Consider the following 21,747-nt stretch of genomic DNA (forward strand, 5'->3'; position numbering starts at 1 on the left):
CCTAACCAACGCCATAGCTCAAGTCACCAAGACAGTTGCAGAATTGCAGAAAGCCATGGTAACTTTAGCTGAAAGGAGAAATACATTAGCTAGAACCTCCACGAAAGGACTCAGGGAAGAACCAAATCAGCCAATGTTCAGAGTTCCTACTGGATTTTGTTTTCATTGTGGGGATGCAGGGCATATAAAGTGACAGTCTCTTAATGCAGAGAACTTGAAAAAAGTGAATAAACTATTATTGGGTAGTGCAACGCAGGGAAACTTCAAAAGGCCTCAGTGTAGGAGCCAGCTGAGTGCCCAGTTACAAAGAGTTCCATAAAATCTAACATCAAGAGACAGCATCCTGGATTTCCCTTCTACACAAACCCTTGTAATAAGGGAGAGAAGCTACCTACTATGCACACTTCTAACTCATCTGAGGTGAACAACCAAATTGGAAAGCCATTGCAGCCAAAATCTCATCATCCGAGACCACAAAGCATTACTAAGCAAAGTCTTATCTGTTAAAATGGCAAGGTCAACCGGTGATACCTCAACCACATGCTGACTGCCGTACAGCTGAACAGCACTGGAAACAGAAACCACCCGATGGCCTACTGGGACTGTCCCTGTCGTGTCAGTAAAAATAGAATGAGTGTATAGTAAAGCACTGTGGGATACTGGTGCACAAATCACCATTCCTTACAGAGAGTTCTACCAAAAATACTTAAAGCATTTGCCACTTGAAAAGTTAGAAGATTTGCAGATCTGGGGGCTAAGTGACACAAAGTTCCCTTATGATGGTTATGTCTCACTGAAGTTAGAATTTTCCACTTCAGTTGTTGGGTCAACAGAAGTTTTTGAAAGACTCACTGTTGTGTGCTCCAGGTCAAAAGGAAAGGATTCAGCATATATTTTAGTGGGGACAAATACTGACCTCGTCAAAAGAATGCTAATGCCTCAGTTGACCCAGGAACACCCAACACTACATCCTCTCCTGAGACCAGTTTTCTGTGCCCTTCAAAGGGAGAAGGATAGTAAGAAAGATGAAATTGGTCATGTGTGGACTCTGTCTGGGAAGAGTATATAATTCATCCTTGTCAGGTCACCTGCTTGATAGCCAAAATGAGAATGTGTGGACAAACAGTTTTGTCTCATCTCATGATGGAAACGGATCCAGAAAGTGACTTGTCACTGGGGCTGGAACTAGTCCCAGACATTTAGCCTGCGGACAAGTTAAGGCATCCTTAATAACCTTTGCATGTGGGGTTAAAGAATAAAGGAGGTACTCCCATTGTCCTGTGTTCACAAGTGCATTTGGGAAATGTTTATGCTGCCACTCCCTTACCTGCTTCTGTGTTGACAAGGAATGAGAGCAGGGCCAACGAGCTGAAGCTGGAAGATATTGATATAGGAGGTGGTCTCTTGCCCCCTGAGTGGCTAACCAGAGTTAAAGAGGTACTAATGAACTAGATGTGGGCAGTGCAAAAAGTGAACAACACTAAATAAGAATAAAAGAAGACCAATTTTTCAGGGAACATTGCAGAAGAATAGCTCCAGGAGACCTGGAGGACTTAAGAAAACATTTGGAGGAACTAATAGCCGCAGGGATAATTCGAGAGTCAAGAAGTCCATAAACCTCTCCCATTGTCATTGTCAGGAAAAAGAATGGGCCAATTCGCATGTGTGTTGACTATCGTACTCTGAATCACCGAACCATTCCAGATCAGTACACAACTCCCCGGAATGAAGATGTTCTAAATTGCCTTGTGGGCAGTAAGTGGTTCAGTGTGCTAGACTTAAAGAGTGGATACTATCAAATCCCTATGCACCCAGAAGATAAAGAGAAGACTGCCTTCATCACCCCTTTGGGATTTTTTGAGTTTGATCGCCTACCTCAAGGTTTATCAAATGCACCGGCAACTTTCTAGAAGATCATGGAAAGAACAGTTGGAGACATGCATCTCCTGGAAGTCTTAGTCTACCTGGATGACATCATTGTCTTTGGGAGGACCTTAGAGGAGAACAAAGAAAGACTGATAAAGGTATTGGACAGGATTGAGAAGGAAGGCCTGAAGTTGTCATTGGACAAATGCAAGTTCTTCCAACCTTCAGTGACCTATGTGGGACATGTAGTGTCTGCAAATGGAATATCCATAGATCCCAGCAAAGTTGAAGCGGTGACATCTTGGCCCAGACCCAAAACTATCACAGAGCTGTGATCTTTCCTGGGGTTCTGCAGTTACTATAGAAGGTTTGTGGAAGGATTTTCAAAGATAGAAAGACCCCCCTCAACCATTTGAACTGAAATGATGAGAAAACAGATGAAACAAATGAAGATATTGTTGTGAAAAAACCTAAGGGACTGAGAGGTTCTAAAGAACTCATTGAATGTCGTTGGGCTCCTGAGTATGAAGAGTCATTTGAACAGCTAAGTATTCATAGGTTCATAGGTTGGTACTAGGCTATTGGCCCTAGGGCCTATACAAGCCTAGCCATAACAATTCCCTGACTATTTCTTCACGCACTATTTACTTCCCTGGACCTCTGTCTAGTACGGCGACTGACGTGATCCCCGGGGTGAATTTTCTTTCCCCCATACAATCGTCAAGCTTCCTTTTGAAGAGGGCCAAAGAGGCGCTCTGATTGACATGTATGGGCAGTCTATTACAGAGTCTGGGGAGTCTCTGGGTCAGGAACCTATCCCTCCAACATGTTTTGTTTATTGTGATGACAAGGTTTAGATCCCTGGAGCGTGTGGCTCTGAGGGATTTGGATTTCTTTAAGTGGAGCATGTCCAACAGCTCAAGGTTTTACATGGCCTTGTATGTTAAGCAGAGATCACCTCTGAGTAGACGATATGCCACAGAGTATAGCTGGAGTTTTTTAAGGCGATCAGCATAGGGCATCTGCTTTAGGCCTGTGATTCTTTTAGTGAGGTATTTCTGCGGCCTTTCCAGTTGTTGCAGATGTCTTGAGAGGTACATACCAAACAGAGCATTGTATTTGATAATGGGTTTAATGAAGGATGAGTACAGTGGGACAATGACCTCCTTTTTTCTGGATGAAAAGCCCTTAGTGATGAGGTGTGCCACATAGAAGGATTTCCTGACTGTTGTGGCGATGTGTTTATCGAAGGTGAGACCACTGTCCACCTGTGTCCCTAAGTCTCTTATCACACTTTTGGTGTTTAGTGTACTGCCACCTATGTGGTAATTCATGGGTACATGTTTTTTCCCAAAGGGGATAGCTATACATTTCTTGGCATTGAGCTTGAGCCCATGGCTCTAGCACCAAGCATCTGTACAGATTTTCGCAGAATGTCCAGATTTTTGCCTCATATTTTTGGTCCATTTTTCATAAAATTGTGTTTTTCTGGCAAAATAGTGGCAAATCATCAAACACTGAAGTGAAAAAAATAATGACAGGCATTTGAGTTTCAGACTTCATACCATTCAGAAAATTCATGCTAACGTAAAACCTTTTATTCTATAAACTTTCTAAGTTTGTAAGAGCAATATTTAAAAAAAAGTCCCAATTTTTGGGCCTTTGTCCCACTTTTAGTTATGGCTTTGTCCAGATTTCTTGCTCTAAGAGGTTGAGAGGTATGGAATTATCTAATTAAATAAAATAAATAGAGTCTGTGGAAACTAAGGTAAGGGTGTGATAGTAAAACACGGGAGGGAAAGTAGGGAGACAAGATCAGTTAATAGGGAGGTATGTGTGGTTAGGTTCTTACAGAAATAAAAGGAGTAGATGGGGAAATGTATATACACCTCATTATGGTCAATAAAGGTGGAAGAGGGAATAGTGAGACAGCAGAAGAGAGTGGGCAAAGGAGTAGATGGTCTGAGATGGGATTTCAGGAAAATTAGTTTAGCATATGACTTACAGATGAGACTTCTGGACAGGTTGTACCCAACTCCATCAAATGTAAAAAGACCAGAATATATATACCAGAAGCAATAAGTTGGAGATACTAAGAGGAGGAGACAGACATTTGGCATACCTGGTAGGTGGGAGTGCCATACAAACAGGTAAGAAATATTTTAATTTTTGTACAAAATAAAGCTATGCTAGAGCACTGGGTATTTATTTATTTGGGGGTGGGGATTGCAGGCAATTGCTGGACTCACATTTTTGCAGTCATGAGTGGATGGGTTAAGAAAGAAGTTCTGCAATTTGCTAGAGAACTGAGACTAGAGTAGGTGACACAGAAAATACGACAGTGGTTGGACGGTCAATAAAGAGGCCGGGAGGAAGTAAGGAAGGGAGGCAGGGGCTGAAGTGGTGGAGTGCCTGGATTGTATTAAAGTGAAGGGCTAAGAGAGGCGAGTGGCACAGGTGTGGGTAGGCAGTGAGACTGGGAATTATAAGTGTCCCTCTGAGTTGTTGGTTGGTCACATCTATGCTATTTTTATGCTCTATTTACCTTCTTCCCACTCCTGGTAATAGTGCCAAGGTGGATGGTGCTGTCATTGGGGTACCGAATTTAAGAGGAGATAAGTAAAAGGGAAATATTAGTTTTACATAATATCATATTTTAAGAAACACATTGAAGTATGCTCTTTTCTTTTTGTGTTTTATCATTTTGTTGTGTGCTGTTCTTTAGTCATTCAGTTAAATGCAACTCTTCATGACCTCAAGGAGTTTAGCATGCCAAGCCTTTCTGTCAACAACTGCTTCTTTACAGTTTTGCAAATTCATATTCATTACATCTTAGCCACTGCCACCCCCTTCTTTTTCCTTCAATCTTTCCTAGCATGTCTACTCCAGTGAACTCTGTCTTTGCATTATATGAGCAAAGTAGCTCAGTTTTAGTTTTACCACCAGGTTGTCCAATGAGCATCCTGGGTTTATTTCCTTAAGTATTGACTGATTTGATTTTCTTGCAGTGCACAGAATTCTCAAAATGTTCCTCCAGTACCACAGTTCAAAAGCTTTGATTATTTCCAATGCACAGTCCTACTTAATAGTTCAGACATCACAGTCATATGTTGTTATTGGGAAAACAGTAGCTTTCACTATTTGAACCTTTGTTGATAATGTGAGGTCTTTGTTCTTTAAAATGTTATCCAGAGTTGCCATGGCTTTCCCCTCCAAGAATAAGCATCTTTTCATTTTAATTTCACAGCTGCATCCCCTACCTGCAGAGATCTTTGAACATAAGAAAATAAAATCTGTCTTTGCCTCCACTGCTTGCTCATCTATTTGCAAATAATTAATAGGGCTAAATTACATAATTTTATTTTATTTTTTATTAGTATTCTGAGAAGTAAGCCAGCTTTTGCACTTTCTATGTTCACCTTCATCAACAGGCAGCACCGAGGGTGGTCTGAAGGGGGATGCCTCCCACGTGTAAACTGTTAGGGGAAGCAATAGATGGATCCAGATTTGTCTTCCATTTATGTCCTGCACTGAGAAATGAATAATAGCATTGCATTTGCAGTCAGAACTGAAGTGCTTTAGTACCCCATCTGTAGCATAAACTGAAGCAGTTGCTTGTTACAAATGTGGAAAGCAGTTTGCTACACTTTAAAAGGAAAGGAAAACATTGTTTTCCTACTGCTCAAGTTTGTTGCTCTTCAACTTTAAGGTTGAGGGGGCATCAGATCAGGGGATGTCACTGTGTGCCAGAATAGCTAATGCCCTCCACCTGTCATGTCATTGTTCACACACACACATGTCCCCAGAGAGATACAAGTCTACACCCCCCATTCAGTGGCCTGCATGCAAGCCCATGCTTGCATGTGAGCCATGAGTGATTAGGAACCACCTATCCCTCCAACAGGAAAGGACACATTTTTCAGTGCCAAATCAGGACTTTATGTTTTTGTGCCACATAGCTTAGATGGTATTTTTAACAGCAAGTTCAAGTCCCTTATGGACAGAGACCATCAACTAGAAACGTATTATCCTAACTAATATCCCCCCTACAAAGCCTTAGTTAGCTCACAACTAACACCCCTCCCCCCGTATAGATGATCATGACACTCAGGACTAAAATGGTTTGGGGTGCACAGCTAGGCTTGTAAGGGCCCTAGTGGTCATTAGCCTAGTAACAACCTATGAATTTATAAGTCCCCTCCGCTAAGAACATCTGCATGAGCTGTGTGAGTAGATTAAACAATATAAGCACTGAGTGTACCTATCAGATGGTCGACTTGCCCTACAGCAGGCAGACTTGGGGTAGGATTTTGAGACATCAAAAGCACAAAGACAGTGTCTGGGCTCAAAATATGAAAAAACAGGAAAGGGAATTTTGACAGAAGATCCACCAAGAAAGGGGAATTCCTTCATGATGAGAAATAAGAAACTGCGAGGAAAAAAAATAATTTTTACTCCCAATCAGAGAAGAGTAAAAAAAAAAAGATAAAAGCTTCTTCTCCTCTCAATCAGAAAAAGATGTCAAGAAGCCATAACTATTAGCCTGGGATAACTTTTTCTACTATTACAGAGTACAAGATCTGAAGAGACAAACGTCTGTGATACAAGATAGGAAAGTCAGGGTTCCAGGCAGACCGGGAAAGTTTTACCTATGGAATGCTCCTAATGCCTGCAGAATCAGTACTTCTAATGAAAGAAGCTGGACCTATTATACATTTATAGGTACTTTCATCTGTGAGGATCTTAAGAAGCCTAGCCTTATAGTTCCATGGTAGTTTTTAGCTTTTATAATTTGCATTACAAATAACTCTAAAATAAGCTGAACAAGAATAGGACATTTATCAGATTTTATTAGATCTCAATTTCTGACACAAGGAAACATCATTGCACAAGAATCCTTTGTATAGTTTTTATAGTTCAGTGTCAGTAAGCTGAACTAATGACTCTGATTACAGTGAGATAAAGTATGTCTTACTTAATGAGAAGAATGAAAGTAGAAAAGTAGAAGGTAGTAACTTACAAGCAATGTCACCAAGCAGTGTTGTGTTTAGCCTATTGATAACAGCATGGAAGGTAGTAACTTACAAGAGATGTCACCAAGCAGTGTTGTGTGCAGCCTATTGATAACAGCATGGAAGGTAGTAACTTACAAGAGATGTCACCAAGCAGTGTTGTGTGCAGCCTGTCGATATTATGTACGACGGCGTTCTGATGTAACATGAAAAGTTACATACTGGATATTACAGTGATCGACTACATTGCAGTGACCATGAAACAGTGGCAGACCATTTTGTAATTAAGCCATGATAAAGGGCAAATTATTATCCCAGGGATATGCAGCCGCGGTGGTGCAGCAGTTAGCGCTGTCGCCTCACAGCAAGAGGTTCTCCCGTTCGATTCTTGGTTGGAGCACCTTCTGTGTAGAGTTTGCATGCCCTCCCCATGGTCAAGTGATGTTAAAGGCATGCAGGTAGGTGCGAGCGTGAATGGGCGTGCCTTCGTTGAAGGTTGAGCATCGGGCTGGCAACTCGGCACCGTAAAATCCACTGCCAATCTTGAGCAGACCGGAGTTCCACTGTGGCGACCCCTAACTGGGAAAAGCTGAAAGACATACAATTATCCCAGGGATAAAAATTCAAAGGGGGATATTCCAGGGTAACTCTCTGTCACCGCTGCTATTCTGCCTTGCCCTTAACCCATTAAGCTGTCTACTTAACAGCTTAGGTCATGGCTATAATTTGGCTCCCTGAAAACAACAAAGTGTAAAGACTTCTCATCTTCTCTTTGTCGATGATTTAAAACTGTATAGCTCATCAGATGAGGAACTGAAAGTACAACTGCAAGTTGTCAAAACTTTTTCAGATGATATAAGAATGTCATTTGGGCTTGATAAATGTGCAAATGCAACTTTTAAAGCAGAAAAACATCAGTGTGGGACAAGAATGTGATATAAAAGAACTTGAGCAAGAGGGAGTGTAGAAATATTTAGGAACTGATGAAGGATCAACAATAGAACATGAACAAATGTGAATAAACCATAGTAAGGAAAACTTAGTAAGGAATACTTTAGAAAGTGTTGGATAGATTAGATAAGAAAACAAGAAGGATGCTTCATGCGCACCAAATGATTTATAAAAATCAGTGTAATTCCAATATTATATATATCCCATTCTGAAGGAGGGATGGGCCTCCTTGAAATTGACTACAATTCCAGGATTATATATATCCCATTCACAAAACCCAAACAAAGTGAAAGTTTTGAAACATGAGGAGAATAAATCTAAGATGACTTCCCTGCTTAATCTAGCAGAAACATATCAGCATCAAGCAGGAATGGAAATCAAACCACTAGTAGATAAAAATCAGGCAGCAAATGAATGTGCCAAAAGAAAAAATATAAGGTGAAGGACCAGATGAGAAGGCAAGAAATGTGGAAAATGCATGGTTTTGTATTAGAGCATTACCCCACCAGATACGCAGTAGCAAGGACCGCCCACTAGTCTATGTTTCCCTGTAATTGCTAGTCTTACTATGAATAAACATGACATACTAAATGTCACCAAATACAATATGGAAAACAGTGTAGTTGAATCTGTGCACTGCTGCAAGTGCTCATTATGTATTCTATATAGCAGCATACACCTAAAGTATTTCTAGTCCTCTGCAGGAACGCACATGGCAGATCTCTTTACTTGGATTTGGTTTTAATTATTGCTGTTTCACATCCAGTATTTATTTGTGGTGCCACTCCCTACAGGTTCATAGGTTCATAGGTTGGTACTAGGCTATCAGCCCTAGGTCCTATACAAGCCTAGCCATAACAATTCCCTGGCTATTTCTTCCCACACTATTTACTTCCCTGGACCCCTGTCTAGCAGGGCGACTGACGTGATCCCCGGGGTGAATTTCCTTTCTCCCATCCAATCGTCAAGGTTCCTTTTGAAGAGGACCAAAGAGGCACTCTGCTTGACATGTATGGGCAATCTATTCCAGAGTCTGGGGAGTCTCTGGGTCAGGAACCTATCCCTCCAGCATGTTTTGTTTATTGTGATGACAAGGTTTAGATCCCTGGAGCGTGTGGCTCTGAGGGATTGGGATTTCTTTAAGTGTAGCATGTCCAACAGCTCTGGGTTTGACATGGCCTTGTATGTTAAGCAAAGATCGCCTCTGAGTAGACGATATGTGAGAGAGTATAGCTGGAGTTTTTTAAGGCAGTCAGCATAGGGCATCTGCTTTAGGCCTGTGATTCTTTTAGTGAGGTATTTCTGTGGCCTTTCCAGTTGTTGCAGATGTCTTGAGAGGTACATACCAAATAGGGCATTGTATTCTATAATGGGTCTAATGAGGGATGAGTACAATGGGACAATGACCTCCTTTTTTCTGGATGAAAAGCCCTTAGTGATGAGGTGTGCCACATAGAAGGATTTCCTGACTGTTGTGGCGATGTGGTTATCGAAGGTGAGACCACTGTCCACCTGTGTCCCTAAGTCTCTTATCAAACTTTCGGTGTTTAGTGTACTGCCACCTATATGGTAATTCATGGATACATGTTTTTTCCAAAAGGCCAAAGAATTTTACATGTCATTCAGTTTCTAAATGAGCCCTTACTATTGAACAGTGTTCTTAAGGTAAGGGGGTTGGTGTGAATATCTGTAGTTACACCTTATTTCGATTAAGGTCATGCTTTTGCATGGTCTGTAGATATGTATTTTTCAAAATGTGATTTTTTTTTTTTTTTTTTTATTTGTAATGTCTGCTTTTCTGGAGACAGTGGATTGTGGTAACTAAGCTAAGACAGGTACAAACCTAGAACCGTAACGTTTAACGTACAGTTGCAGTTGTTAACAGTGACACATACTTCTCACTGTGTTAACGCACAAAATCTGAACAAAGCCTAATATAATGGGGGGGGGGGCAACTCCCAAATATAGGGAGAGAGAGAATTTAAGTACTGCCTTTATAAACTTAGACACTTGCTAGCATGACTGGTTTTGTTAGTGTGCATTTCAGAATTTAAAGTCTGAAACTAAAATATGTCATCACTTAGTGACTTCCATGTTCAGTAATTTACCAGAAAAGCACACATTTTGTGTTATTTTCATATAAATAAAGTAGCAGTTTCAAGCAAGTTTAGAATAATCTAATCAAGTCAAATGAAATACTTTTGGATATAACCTAAGTATATGTACAAACCTGTAAGGAGGATTCCACTGATTTGTTATAAAGTAGTGACTCTGTTGAAGAGTCAGTAGCAGCTGAGTCTTGAAATCTTTGGTAAGAAGCATCCAGGCCAACCTCCATCATACTATTGGTGGCATCTGTGGCATCTGAGCCTGTTGTCATAGATTATGTGATGTGTAATTCTTCCTCCCTGTTCAGACCTCTTACTATTATACTTAAACCATGCAGCGTCCTTCCCTGCTGTGACTGTGTGCATTGTACTAACCTGTAGGGGTGTACTACTCTTAATGCAGGCAGCCTGTACAGCTCCCTCACCATTGTCATTATACTGAGTTTGTGTACTACCCTCTTACTACTCTGTGTGCTATTCTGAACTATAGCTGTGTACCACTCTTGGATTAGACTCTGTTACGTAACTCCATCCCTGCAGATTCAAGTAGTTGTCACATCAATCTCGCGCACCTTCACCTCACCTAGTACGTCTCCTCCTCAGCATGGTTTAGGTACATATCTTCTCTGCCTTCTGATAAATTGAGACAATATATTATTCTTATGCTTGGTAATCTGACCTGCCTAGCAAACATGGAAGCTAAGTCTACCTTTGTCCCTTCTGTTACCAGCTTTATTGCACTTGGTATTTTGAGCGAGTAGAGGAACTGCCTAATGCTCACAACCAGTTACCGCTGGACCAACATGACATGATTTGTGAGAGGCAAGAAGCATAATTATTTATACAACCTACAGGTCACCCTCTTACCTACACAGATGGCTGGTAATCAACACATAAACTCACCCATACCGCCACAAGATCACATTAAACTAACATGTGCCAAGGCTGTAAAAAACAATTTCCCAAGCCTTTAAGAATCAGGACTAAGGTCTCGTAATCCAGTAACACAGCTCCACCATTTGTATATTAATCTGTGAGTCAACATGATGCAGACTTTAAACCTCCCACTAGCAGTAAGTTGGCGCATCCAAGAAGAAATATCCTAGTAACTGGTGACTCCACTGTCAGACACACTGATTCTATACTTACTATGCAAATGTCAGGGTGACAGCTGCCTTCCTGGTGCCCAGACCTGTGGCATTATAAGAGCCATATAATTCCTTAAACAGGACAAATATGGCTATGATCTAACAGTGGCTTATGTATGTGTATACGACCTGAGCTGCTCAACCAAAAGGACATGCAGAAAGACATGCTGGCGCAAGGTCTGCATGTGTCAAATGGCAGGCAAGACTCTGACCCTGAGTGGAATCTTATCTTCACCCGGAATGATGTTGTGATACAAACAAAATATAATTGTCTGTAATGATTCACAAAGTATTTGGTGTCTTTCTAATAGAATCAAGTATTTTTAGCTTGGGTTGAATAACTGACAACCTATATTGCTTCACCAAGAATGACCTTCACCTTTATGTTCTACAGCTTCACATACTGGCCAAAGCATTCACTTCTACTAAAGTCCCTTTTTTGGCAAAGTCTGTTTTCTGGACATTCCAATGAGAACTGCAATAAATTTTAATCTGAACCACACTGATACCAGAAGTTTTAACAATAAACTACAGGATCTTGAGACACTCCTGCAGTGCGAACATATTAATTTTTGGCTTGTAACAAGGACATGGCTTCAATGTAAAGACAGCACTACCTATTAATTGAGTTTCAGCACCTCTCATGTATATAATAAATTCATCATCTGTACGGAGTGCAAGCACATCAAAGATCATTCATTTACTTCACACCTCTTCGGCATTCAGACTTACTGTAAACTGAGTGGGAGCAGCAATATTTGTCAGAGATCCAGTAACCACTAGACAGAGTCCTGCTGCACACAAACAGCATAAGCTTGAAATTCAAAATCCTAAAACAGAATACTTTACCAACAGATAAATCTGAAAAATAAAAAGACTGAAATGTAAAAGCCGGAATAAACATAAATGGAAATTGCAAAAGATATAGTTTTCTCAGGAGGGATAAGACATACTGAACCCACCTAATTATTAATTATTTATACATGAGAAACAGGACATACTGTGCTCACCTATTTATTAATTGTAATATCAAAGTCAAACTATTTTAGATGTAAGGAAATAAACAGTTCATGGGCAAACAATTATTCACTTTTCTAGCTACAATATGTGACCTTGAAGAAACAATAATTGTGTATATTGGGGGGACAGGTAAGAAGGGTGCTGTGGTTGTGGGGTAGGAAGGGAGTGGAGACTTGCCTTCCTGCATAAAATAATATCTTTTGTAGCTCACATTTAGTTTGTTTGGGATTTTTACATCTTAGTATTGTTTTTGTCCACCTGCGGTAGTGGTGCTGCGGTAGCGTTGTCGCCTCATAGCAAGACGTTGTCCCGTTCGATTCTCAGCTAGAGCGTCTTCTCTGTGGAGGCATACATGAATGGGTGTGCCTTCATTGAAGGTTCCAAGTGTAATATCTGGACGGTGACCAGAAAGACCACTGCTGATACTTCAATGCAATAAAAAACTTTTTATTCTTGATTACACACGTCACAAGCAGGTTAAGCGCTTTCAGCTGTAAACAACAGCCTTCCTCAGAACAATGTTATGCCTATATGGTCTAACTTTTATACAAAATCAGCTACTCACTTAATTGAATAATCATCCTGAATGCCGCCAAAATTTTTTAAGGGTGTATTACCATCTATACAAGGAAGTTCAAATATACTTTCATGGTCTAAACACTTCAAGCATATTGGTTCTCATATTCAATGTATTCATTGAAGGTTGTGCGTCAGGGCTGGTAACTCAGCATGTAAAAATCCTCTACCAAACATTAGCGGACCGGAGTTCCGCTGTATTGTTTTTGTCCATTCTTTTCCGTTTTTTTCTACGATCTTCTGTTTCAGGATTTTGAAGTTCAGATTTGTGAAGTAGAATTGTTTGCATTATAAATTATGGTACACTTTGTCACCACCTGCTTGTCTGCCCCAGATTGTTTTGGAGATATTAACATGGAGTTAAATCACTTTGGCTTTATTTGATGATTTTTGATTTTTATGTTGTTTTAGGACTATCTTTGAGTACATTCCTTGAGTTGATAGTCTTAGTCTCTCTTTAGGTGAAAGGAGAGATCATCTTGCCATATGCAAAAAAATTATCTTTTTTGATTGACTTGGATCCCAGTATCATTTTCAATTAACCATTACTAATTATGTTGTCTGGATTAGCCAATTAATTCAGCACATGCTGAGCTGATTAGAGCTTTGAACTCCTTCCAACATGTCTCATTGTCGTCATCACCTGCAAGAGTGGCAAACTGATTAGGTTGGCTGGAATAGCCAGTTAATTCCCCACATGCTGATCAGATTGGGGCTTTGAACTCCTTCAAATATGTCTCACTGTTGTCATCAGCTGTAGGAATGGCAAAAGTTTTTCATAGAATACATTGTTGCAAAAGCGTTTTAATCAGTGGGCCCTGAAGAGAATTGTTGATTTTTTTCTGCAATAATTTTTGATCATGTTTAGTATTTCTTTGCAAGGAAAATGCTTCCTCTAGATCCAATGAAGTGATGGCCTTTCTCTAGGACTCATCAGCTCCTCTAATGGCCCTTTGATCTGCATACTTTCTCTCAATATTTACCTATACTAGGAGATTCTGTTCAGCCTACACACAGCATGTGAAGCTTCCTCTAAGTTATACGAAATTTCTGACTCTTGTAGAGAGAAAAAAAATATTAGGACATCACAAGTGTGCTCACCTGTTCTATTTTTTATTTAAAGTAAATATTTGGATCATAAATGTAAGACTATCTCTTTAATGTGCAAATGTAAGCCGTGGGCTATCATTTGTAGCATTGAGCATATTTTTACAGTATGTCCTTTAGACAGCTAGAACATATTGTGTACTTATAAACTCCTGTGGCACTGATCACCACCCAAACGTTTAATTATCCATTTCTTGTACTACTCAACTTCGAGCTTTCATTTGATATATTTCCTTAAGCTTCTTTGAGTAGCTGGCACCAAAGGAAAAACTATGCCAGAAGTAATAACACATAGCTGGCAAGTTGTCCCAGAAGGTTAAGGCTGTGAGCTGTAGTTGCAGTGGTACAGGGTTTGATTCCCTCAGACCTCATTTGCCTACTGTGTTACCTTGAGCAAGTCACTTAAACAAACATTGCTTCCAGGTCACCTCTGAAAAGGGACTTTATATCCAGTAGGCCTGGCTGGATAACAAACAGGTGTCATTGTCAGCTAACTATCCCTGTGGCACAAGGTGTAAGTGAACTGAATTTAAAGAAAGAAGGCAGCTGATGCAGGATTTGAATTCAGTTGACAGATGGATTAGATGCTTCAAAGCAGTATTCAACACTAAAATAATCGGGATAGATTCACTTACCCCAGTCCACTAATTAATAGAATCATGTCTCTTAAAGTACATCATATCTTGCTGCAAAAATTATATTATAGCTGACATTTGTAACACTTTCAGGACATAACTTTCAGCTACATTCTATAAAAGAAGATTTTCAGTGCAACACTTTCTGGACAAAACATTTTAGCTACATTCCATAAAGTAAGTTTTTCAGTACAAGTCAGCAGTACACAGTTTTTCATCAAAACATTTCATAATAGTCCATATCAGGCAGGTTAGGATTACTTAGTTTGCACAATTCAGCTGCCTGCTTGTTGTATGAGATTTAATGTAGGATATTCAACAACTGCACCTTCCTGAAGTTTTGTCTGGGACTTCTATACATTGCTGAGGGCTTTGATTGCTTTTAAAAACACTACTACTTATACAGGAAAAGTATTTCAAGAATCCAACGCTATCTTATTGAAACAGCACTTCCCCAAATTACCTCTGAATATCATTTTTGTTTCATCTTACTGTGACTGCTTGTTTTTACATCATCTGAGGAACAGAAATATGGAATATAATTATATTCTTCATCTGGAAATTGCATGACTACTGCCTTCTTTTCCCTTGATTAATACGTTTTGAACAAGACACAATGTGATTGTAGCTATTGTCATGTGTAAGCAAAATCTTATAATTCAGGTTTTCTGTACTTTTTATAAACAGGATTTGCATTGACTATTGACTACTTGTTCCTTAATGTTGTCTTTATGACAATCATACTGACTTCTAAAGTCTCTGCTGTTTGCCATACCTCTCAACTTCTTACAGTGAGAAATCTGGACAAAGGCACAAATAAAGGGGGGGGGGGCAAAGGCCCAAAAATATGGACACTTTTTAAATATTGCTCTATGAACTTCGAAAGTTGATAGAATAATGGGTTTTGCATTGGCATGAATTTTCTGAAGGATATGAAGTCTGAAACGCAAATGTATGCCACTATTTTCTGACTTCAGTCCTCAATAATTTGCCAGTGATGTTCCAGAAAACCACAATTTTATGAGGAAAAAGACCAAAAATATGAGGCAAAAATCTGGACATTCTGTGACAATCTGGCCAGTTGAGAGGTATGCTACTTTCCTCCATATACACTGATAGTGGCTCCATAACCAGTGTCTCAAAGCCAGGGACTTAAGTGTCATGTAACTCATGTAGGCTGCTGCTTGTGCCCAAACTTGAATATGAGTTCAGTCAAGCAGCTTAATCAAACACGTTATTTAAGCAAGGTCAATGCAGCAGCTGTGAGGAGGGAGTGGTAGGGGCATTTTAGGGTCAGGGAGTGGGATTTTAGGGTTAGGGAGTATGCATTTTAGTGTTAGGGAGTGGGATTTTAGTATTAGGGAGTCAGAAGAGAGTTTTATGTTTATGGAGTGGGAGGGGAGTTTTAGGGTTAAGGAGTGATCAGGGAATTTAGGTTTATGGGGGTGGAGTTTTACCTTAGGGAGCAATCAGGGACTTTATGGTTGAGGGGTAGAGCTTTAGGGTAAAGAAATAAGGACTCAGGTTGGGAACTTGGTGGAAGTTTTATGGTTAGAGTTAGGTTTCTGGTAATGCTATACAGTTTTATAGGCTTGGGTGCTGAGAAGGCTATATAGAAAAGGAAGAGCAGTCTAGTGGGAATTTGAGCATTTGCTTTTTTGAGGAATTGACAGCAAGTAGGTGTTGTGAGCTACTAGCACATGAGCACCTGCAACAGACCTACACCAATATATGTGTTTGTGGGGGGGACACAGTTTTAACATTCATAAATAACCATACAAAATGTGTAATAGGCAGCTAGAAACATACAGAAATGTATGTACATGTTATCTGGCCTAATACAAAACAGGTGGATATTGTTACTTGTTCAGTATCACTATCTGCTGGGCCAGTTTCTGATTTTCATCAGCAGTGATTGACTGTGACTGATCTTTTCTCTTTTATCCAAGGTTGTATGACCATTTAAATAAAAGAGCTGTGGAGGGCAAAGGGTTGCAGGCGGCTTGCCCACTGCAAACAAACAAACAAACAGACAAACAAAACTTTCAGAAGGTATATTTGATGTATATAAAATCGTCTGTTAATTGTGAGAATACCATATGAGTTTTCAATAAAATGAGGTTTTGATTATTTTTTCCAATAAGCTGAAATAAAATGATACCATTCAGTGTAATGAAGTTTAGTCAGTCTCTGCCTATCCATAGAAACAAATTCTGACAAATAAAAAAACTCATTTGTTTAAAAAAAAAAAAAAAAAAACACAACAAAAATTTAAAATATTTAGAAAAATAATCAAAATAAAGGCCATCACAACATCACTGAAGTACAACAAAGATTCATTGCTGCATTTCTGATCATGCTGCATTCCCTTTAATGCCAACAACACTGTGCGTTCTGCACTCTTTCTCAATCCTGGCTTATCTACCACGCAGTGCCAGCCCTGATCTGACACCCCACCCCTGTTTCTTTAATTTAAGTGAAAAAAGGACTTCTCCTTTTAAACTGTAACAAGCCAATCGCTTCATTTGTAGTAAATAGCTTTACTGTAAGTACTTACCATACAAAAGCATGAAAAGAATGTAGGAACTGCACTTCCCAATCATGCCTCCTAACACTTTGTGGGCAAGGCAGCTGCCCCTTTTGCCCATCCTCGGCATGCTTCTGCTTGCCAAGAGTTGATCAAAGGCAGACCACAAACAGTGTATTGCTACAAAGTAGCTTAATTCTGGTACTCAGTACAAAGTATACAGAGTTCAGTTAAACAAAATAATTCTGACAAAATACTTAAAGTGAACTGAACTATTCATCCATACAATGGTATTACTCTTAAATTTAGAATAATTTCCCCACATTCACTTAAAACTTTGCATTAAGAGAAAACCACTTGTACAACTCATCAAAAATTATGCCTATAATGCATTCACTCCCTTAAAAATATTTTCACAGTTTCTACAAGAGCCGTGCAAAACACATTGATCATACTTATTCACAGACTTTCTCATACAGTATATACTCCACAACCACTACCGATATAATATTTTGTGTCTCTCTGTATCTATCTATATAGTACACCAAACTGATGCACTGAACTAAAGTGCCATGTACCACAGTGCTCAGAATGCGAAAACAAAATTCAAAATGCTATCACGGAAACGAGCACTCATATGGACTCCAAATATTTATTATATTAAAACAAAAACATCACAGATAAAAGTAAAATGGTTTCAACATATATCCCTGCTGTACAGTATCATTAGTGTACTGTAGACCACATATCTGAGGACCTGTATTAGGTTCAGCCCAAGGTTACAAAATGATTGAGTAAATATACATCTCAGTTTAATCACAGTCATTTTGCAACATATATACATTAATGTTCTTATCATATTTTAAAAATGCTATGTGTTAAGATACTTTCACATTTATAATGTGTATAATTTCCACAAGATATAGACTAATGGAAATTTAGTGTATAGTACTCCACAGTAGATCAGATATGGGAAGGGGGATGAAAAGAAAGAAGAACCAAAGTTAAGAAATGTGTCATTTTTTTCCTTTGGGCAATACATTAGAAACACACATTGCAGTGAATAGAATAGTAAAGTATGATTTATAATTAAGCACTAGGTTATACTGCTCTACTTCATTCTTAAAATTACTGAAATCATCTAAAGCCCTGACTGAAGAATTTGCAGCTTATGACAATATCACAGCTCATTGAAATAAATGGAAAACATATTGAAAGATTTGTGAACTTTTGAATATTTAGGCTGAATATCTGCACCCCATTATGTGACAAAGTAAATCTGAAACCTATTTCAATCTGTTATCCAGTCTAAAAATACATAACTCTGTTATTTGTACATACCTTTACAAGCATCATGACATTCCTGCCAGCCCGAGAAACGATTCCCATTGCCTTGGCACCCACCATAAAGGAAAGTGTCGCAGGCCTGTTTCTCATAGTCGTAGTACCACATGACTATTAGTGCCATACAGGGTCCTCGATCCTTGGTTAGATTGCATCTTTCCACTGAAAAGTGAATAAAAATGTAACAATGACAGTATGAATTTCATCAAAGGCATATATACCTACTAGGTCTCAAAAGGCTTGCATAACTGAACAAAAATTGGGTGTTGGGTAGAGATACTTTTTCTTGTTAAGGATATACAATAGCAAAATCTTGCATTCAGTTAAAACAGGCTACAGTCATGTCTTGAAAACAGAACTTCAAATTTTGGAAAAGTATTCATTGCAGATGAAAACAGGAACAATTTATTTTCATAGTAATTGTGTCCTGCTGCTGTGACATTGCAGGGACAAACTGCATGTTGTTTGTTACGCTGTGTTGTGGCATTTTGGGAGTAATTGGCATGAATGTTTTTGTATGCTCTTGTGTATTTCAATGTAAAGAATCCTGATTATCTTTCAGGCATGGACCTTATATCAGAACAGAAATGTTTATTGAATTATCGTGTATGTACCAGATGGGGTGGGGCAGGAGCTATACTAGTGGACGATACACTCACCCTCTCCTTCACTGTTTTCTGCCCACCTTCACAAATACCAACCACAACATATTTGATAATAATCCTACCCTCAAGCTATATGACCTAGAAACTTGTACCCACTCTCTACAAGATGTCTAAATGTGGCACAGATCTCCATAGGGAAGTGCTGCTACCAGCAGTATGTCTGACCATCCCTTGTTGTTTGAGCATCTTCTTATGGCCATAGACCTCTCATAAGTGACCATCACTACTGTAGAACATACACTTGTAGTATTATTTTATTGAACTGTAACTACCAGTAGTCCACCTAGCCTATCATCAGAAAACACTACTGAACTGCATAGTCTCACTCTAACTCTAATTTTAACCCCAAAACTCCCACCCAGCCCTAACACTAAACTGAATATTCACTCCCTAACCATAACTGTAACTCTCCCTTCCCATTCTTTAACCCTAAATTCCCTGAACACTCCCTAAACCTAAAGCTCCAGTCCTCCCTCCCTAAACCTAAAGTCCCGAATCACTCTTTAAACCTAAAAAAACTCTAAAAAACTGACCCATCCCCTGACAACAAAGATAGATTCATTTGTCTAAGGAAAATGGTTAAACAATCTTCTAGAAATCATATAGACTATCACTTAGGATCCTGCCCAAAATCCTTCCTGAACAACTCCAAACCTTTGTGGAAAATTGTAAACTAACAAACCAGGCAGGTACCATCTTCCTCTCTCTTATGAACAGACACTAAACTGCCTACCTCTGGATTGCTTTCTGTTAATGAAAACCTAAATTCCTTTATCACTACCTAACATTTAATTCCCATCCCAAGCTTTAAGCCAGACACTACACTATCTACCTCTGGATTGCTTTCTGTTAATGAAAACCTAAATTCTTTTATCACTAGTCAGCCTCAGTAAGAAGCTGAGATCCCTCATAAAATCCTCCAAAGCTAGTTACGAAAACAAAATTGCCACTGATTCTAAAAACAGCTACAACACATTCTATAGCTATGTCAAGAATCTCAATGGCAATGCTCAGATCTGCTCAGAGTTACAGCACAATGGCACTAAATATACAGAACCAACTGATATTGCCAACATCCTGGCAGGTAGGTTCAGTGCTACCTTTACCCCTCTCTCACCCCCTAAAGGCCCCATCTCTATACCAGAAGAATGCAAAGTTCCTGTAATCATGGCTGCACAGGTAAAAACCACACTCTCCAAAGCCAGGAACACAGCATCCATGGGACCTGACAACATCCCAGGCTGTGTTTTACACAAACTACAGAATGAACTGGCACCCCACCTAAGCACCTTGTTCAATAATAGCCCCATCTCAGGCTTTGTGCCCACTGAATGGCATACAGTGACGGTTATCCCACTCCACAAAGGGGGAGCCATCATGGATCCCGGGAACTACTGCCCCATTAGCCTAACGAGCCTTGTCTGCAAGGCCATGGAATGTATCATCATGGAAATTATAAACAAAGACATTGGTAATCTCCAGACTCTGGACCCCATCCAGTTAGGGTTTGTAAAAGGCAGATCATGTCTCCTAAACCTGATAGACTTCTTTGAAGCAGTCGCCAAAGCAGCAGACGAGGGTAAGGTGGTTCACACAGCCTATCTAGATCTCGCCAAGGCTTTTGACACCATCCCCCACTCTGGAATTATAGATAAACTCACTAAGCTAGGTATAAATCCCTATGTTATAAGATGGGTTGCCAACTGGATCATTGACAGAACCCACATGGTGAAAGCAGCAGACTCCAAATCAGACCTCAGACCAGTGACAAGTGGAGTACCACAGGGTTCAGTCCTGGGTCCTCTCCTGTTTGGTATCTACTTTTCTGAAGTACAGGCTAACACATAAGGTCTTTGTCTAATGAAGTTCGGAGATGACTGCAAACTAGGAGCCATAATCAAAACTCCTAATGATGTGGACATCCTATAAAAGGGCCTCACTGAGACAGATGCCTGGTGTCAAAGCCATGGCCTCAAGCTCAATGCCAAAAAGTGCAATGCCATCCCCTTTGGTAAAAGCTCTGTACCCATGAGATACAACATAGGTGGTAGTCTACTTAACACCGAAAGTGTGATAAGAGACCTTGGGACACAGGTGGACAGTAGTCTCTCCTTTGATAATCACATTGCCACAGTAGTCAGGAAATCCTTCTATGTGGCACACCTCATCACAAAAGGTTTCTTATCCAGGAAAAAAGAGATCATTGTTCCCCTCTACTCATCACTCATTGGACCCATTATAGAGTACAACTCCCCTTTTGGTATGTACCTCACAAGACATCTACAACAACTGAAAAGGCCACAGAAATACCTCACAAAGAAGATTACCGGCCTCAAACAGATACCCCAAGCAGACCGTCTCAAAAAACTCCAGCTTTACTCCATCGCATATTGCATAACATACAAAGCTATGTCAAACCCAGAGCTGTTGGACATACTCCACTTAAAGAAATCCCAATCCCTCTGAACTACACGCTCTAGGGACCTAAACCTTGTCACCACAATAAACAGAACATGCTGGAAGGACAGATTCCTGTACCAGAGACTTCCCATACTCTGGAGCAAACTACCTATCTATATCAAACAAAGCTCCTCATTAGCACTCTTCAAGAAAAATCTTGATGATTGGATGGGAAATAGGAAATACACCCCGGGGATCACCTCTGGGGCTCTGCTCGACAGGGGCACAGGAAAATAATTTTCTTGGGTGTTGAAAGTCAGAGTACCTTTTTGACTAGGCTTCTATAGGCAATAGGGCCAATAGCCTAGTACCTACATATGAACCTATG

This window comes from Protopterus annectens, chromosome 1.part1, assembly GCF_019279795.1.
Source record: "Protopterus annectens isolate FY-2018-M chromosome 1.part1, PAN1.0, whole genome shotgun sequence".
Classification (NCBI taxonomy): domain Eukaryota; kingdom Metazoa; phylum Chordata; order Ceratodontiformes; family Protopteridae; genus Protopterus; species Protopterus annectens.